The sequence below is a fragment of the Prinia subflava genome, chromosome Z (genome assembly GCF_021018805.1).
Source record: "Prinia subflava isolate CZ2003 ecotype Zambia chromosome Z, Cam_Psub_1.2, whole genome shotgun sequence".
Taxonomy (NCBI): Eukaryota; Metazoa; Chordata; class Aves; order Passeriformes; family Cisticolidae; genus Prinia; species Prinia subflava.
In genome coordinates, this window is record NC_086283.1 from 37,434,357 (window position 1) to 37,438,426 (window position 4,070).

Below are 4,070 nucleotides of genomic sequence, written 5' to 3' on the forward strand. Positions count from 1 at the left end.
TGCCTTAATTACATGATGCTAGCAGCCTGCTGAGCAAAGAGAGAGAGCAGCAACTGGAAATCCGCCACCCCCTGCACAGTCTCGTAGCATTTTATGATCTGGTACATCAAATAGTATGCTTCCAGCACAACACAAATTTACAGGTGGTCTACCTGCCAATATATTCATTAAGATAGATTTTACTTCATTGGTGATTCTGCCTTTGGGACTTTTTGGGTGACAACACTGCACTAATCAGAAACAGTTTAAAATATGGAACCTCAACGTCATTTTTATTCAGCTGAGCACATGCACTATTTGCCATGCAGCACTGCTTAATATGGGGTTGTTGCTACAGTGCCCAAAACCCTGTTCAGTGGTAGACTGCCTGTCAAAGCAGTATCATTGCACTCCAAGAAAAACCCACCCAGAAGCTCCAGCTGCTTGAATAGTGATACAAGATGTTACCCGGATTCAAAAGTTAATATTTCAATGGTTTATAAAAGTGGCATTTAAATGGTTTATAAAAATATCAAGAGCTACTGGCATCAAACATCTAGGAAAGTGTGCTGGACGGAGAAAAAGCCTTGAGTTTCAGGACAGAAGCTTAACACCATTTTGGCCCGAAAGGGCATTTTATTCCTACTGCAGTTTGTACCCCCACACAGCCGATTCTAGTTTCTGGCTGGTCCAGTACCTCCACCGTAACAAAGGCTCTTCTGACCCACTCTGGCAATGCCAAAAACACTTCTCCTTTGAGATAAAAACATTTACATGAATAACAAGTAGCTGAATAGCTGCAATGCTTTTTATCAAGAGGTATGGCACCCATTAAGTCTTCAAACAGGACGGGAATGGAGCGCTATCATTATGTGTTGCAACTCACTCATTCACTCTAAGAGCACAGCTGAATTATTTGTATGCATTATCTTTCATTGTCTGATCAGTTGTCTGGGGGTGAGCAAAACCCTGCCTCCTGCTAGAGGCTAATCAGCAATCCCAATTAATAAAGAAAAAAAATAGCTAAAATTAAAATTTTATCAAAGAGCCTGTAGTCATTAAATATGAACAATATTTAATATGAATAAATATATATTATTTTGTCCAAATATTATGTGAAGTTATAAATAAGCAAATATTAGTGGTATTGTAGCAATAATAGCCTACATAGAAAATGGCATCCGTTGTAGGGAAAATTTGGCCAAATTTGCTGCAGTTAGGAATGATGTGCAATTTTTAAGGCTTGAACTTTCTCTATCAGATGTGATAAGAAACAGTAAAATCCATGCTGGGGTAGATGTTGGAAATAATTTGTATTAATTTAGACTAGTGTTTATAACAATGGTTAATCGGCTTGAAAGGAAACTAGTTAGCCCTCCCAACATAGAAAGATGTTAGCAAGGGAACAGTTCATTGTATATGTAAGAGTCTGTAAAGTCAAGGTTTTATTTACTCACACAGTTAATTTCCATTTGAGTTTGACATTTCATGCTTCAAAGCTTAGGTCTTTTGAAGATACTTTACATGCCTTAAATGAGGCTCAGAACTGAGCAATCAGTTTCTGGATGAGTGATATGAAACATTTTAAAGAATTTTTTTCACTTATAACTGGGTGTCTCTGTGCTTATCACCTATCTGTGTTTCATATGTTCACCCTAATGCCTAGGGTTTTTCAGTTTCAGCCACTTAAAGTGAATGAAATATTTGTGCATACGTAATGTATGTTCCTGTATAGCCTCCACAGTTATTAATTAAGAATAATTAAAGTCTTGAGAGAAAAATAGAATTGACTTATAAAGCAAGCTAATAAGCCAGGAAGACTGAATTCACAGTCTGGTTATAAGACATTATTTTACTAGAAACCACAACTCTGTAGACAAAGTCAAATCTGATTGCGGTGGCAGAAATATTGTCCAGGAAGTGTTCTGTCATGTTTGTCCTTACCATTAGACCCTGAACTGACGAGAAAAAATCAAAGAGTCAAAAAGCGTGCCTTTTTCAGAGATGTATAGTAAGGATGGGGAGAATTCAGCTGATCAGGACAGAAGAAGAAAGGAACAAAACAGACAAGGAAAAAAAAAAGAGAAAATATGACATCAAAAGGAACATATAACAGGAACATACAGGAAAGGAAAAGCAAAGTGGGAGGAAGAGAAAGGGTGATAGTAGTTGGAAGAGCTATGCAGAAAAGGTGGGCAGAGTAAAATGTTTAACGTAATGGAGGGAAGAGGAACATGACAGTAAAGAGAATATGACTGAAAGAAACCAAACCTAAAGGTCGTGTGTAGAAACAAAACATAGAGGAAGAAAAGCAAAGAGTTAGGAAGAAAAGTAGAAAAGTGTGATGAAGTCTTTTTACAAAAACACTGCAAATGTCCATAAACAATGAATAAAAATGAGTTTTGATGATGGAATGTATATAGAGGAAATGTATGTGAAGGCATGGGAAACGAAAGGCAGAGAATATACATAAAAAATATGAAATAAATAATAGACTGAGATCAGCTCGTTTTACTTTTGGGAAACAAAGCAAATTAAATTAAAAATTAGCAAAGCCCCAAGTCTCCTGTTTGAATGTATTAAACACGATAGTAAATAATCACACGAGTATCCCATAATCTGTAGTTTTGACTTTACCTGAGCAAGCTCTGTAAAAGACTTCGGGACCTAACACCCCGGTATCTTACAATTGTAATCGCACAGATTCTTGCTACAGCAAGGCTGGTTTTGTTGCCATTTTTCCACGTCCTGGAATTCATCAATTCCAAGCGAGAAAGACACACTCGCACCTCCCCGTTACTTGCAGGCAGCGGCGGCATCTCGGACCCCATTCTGGCGGCGTCTGGCCGCGGAGGCGGGGGCCGGGGAGGGCGCTGGGCGCGGGCTGCGCCGCGCCGCCTCGCGGTGCTGCAGTGACACCCAGCGCCCGCGCCCGGCAGCGCCGCCGCCGCCTGGAGCCGGGCACGGCGCCGGCGCCCGCGTGAAACTGCCAGCACGGCAGAGAACTGAGAGCTGGCATAGGTGATGCACCGGGGGTGAAAAGCAATTTATGTAATAGCATCAGAAGAAAAAACAGAAATTCCTTTCAGTAACTAATAAAAAAAAAAAAAAAAAAAAAAAAAAGGGCGGGCAAACATGGACTGTAAATTCATCAGCAAAGACCTAACTTCTTCCCTTTTTATTTTTCTTTTAAAGCTTTGAAATAAGTGGAACTGACTGCAGCGAAAATTGCAGAATCTTCTTTCTCTCTCTTTCTCTTTTTCTTTCTTTCTTTCTTTCTTTCTTTCTTTCTTTCTTTCTTCTTTCTTTCTTCTTTCTTTCTTCTTTCTTTCTTTCTTTCTTTCTTTCTTTCTTTCTTTTCTTTCTTTCTTTCTTTCTTTCTTTTTCTTCTCTTCTCTCTTTCTCTCTTCTTTCTCTCTTTCTTTCTCTCTTTCTCTCTCTCTTTCTCTCTTTCTCTCTTCTTTCTTTCTTTCTTTCTTTCTTTCTTTCTTTCTTTCTTTCTTTCTTTCTTTCTTTCTTTCTTTCTTTCTTTCTTTCTCTCTTTATTTCTTTCTTTCTATCTCTCTCTCTCTCTTATTTCTTTCTTTTTTTCTTTTATTTCTTCTTTTATTTCTTTCTTTTATTTCTTTCATGATTCTGCATAAAATCAAGGAATCATAGACTCATGTATTTGTGTTGGAAGGAACCCTAAGGAGCATCATACTATAGGCAAGGAATAAAATCATAAATCATCAGGAGAGAAAGAATTGAAGAAATAGACTCATAACAGACCCTTATTTAAAAAAAAAAAAAAAAGCACCTTTTTTCCTTCTTCTTCATCTTCTTCTTCTTTTAATTTTTTTTTTTTTTTTGCCATGCTCATGGGCTGAATGTACTGCATAAATACAAAATGTCCAGTCAGAACAGACAAACTACAGGCAGATCACCAGAATGCTCAAAACCCCCTTTATTTTAGCTACAGGATCACTTCCATTACAGCCTTCCAAAAATAGGCCCGTAAAAACCTAGAAGAAAGTTTTTGGCAAACAAGGTTTTAGAATAATCAGATTGTATAGGAGAAAAAGAAACTTATATGAAATGAGACAGCTTTC

At 37.8% G+C, this 4,070-nt stretch overlaps 1 long non-coding RNA gene across 1 annotated transcript in view; it reads right to left on the minus strand.

The window, feature by feature from the left end:
- Nucleotides 1-3,274, minus strand: part of LOC134564642 (uncharacterized) — a 16,552-nt gene extending 13,278 nt beyond the window's left edge. The window contains exon 1 of the long non-coding RNA XR_010083595.1: nucleotides 2,617-3,274. This is a non-coding gene — a long non-coding RNA (uncharacterized LOC134564642). The remainder of the gene's footprint in view (nucleotides 1-2,616) is intronic.
- Between the last annotated feature and the right edge of the window lie 796 nt (nucleotides 3,275-4,070).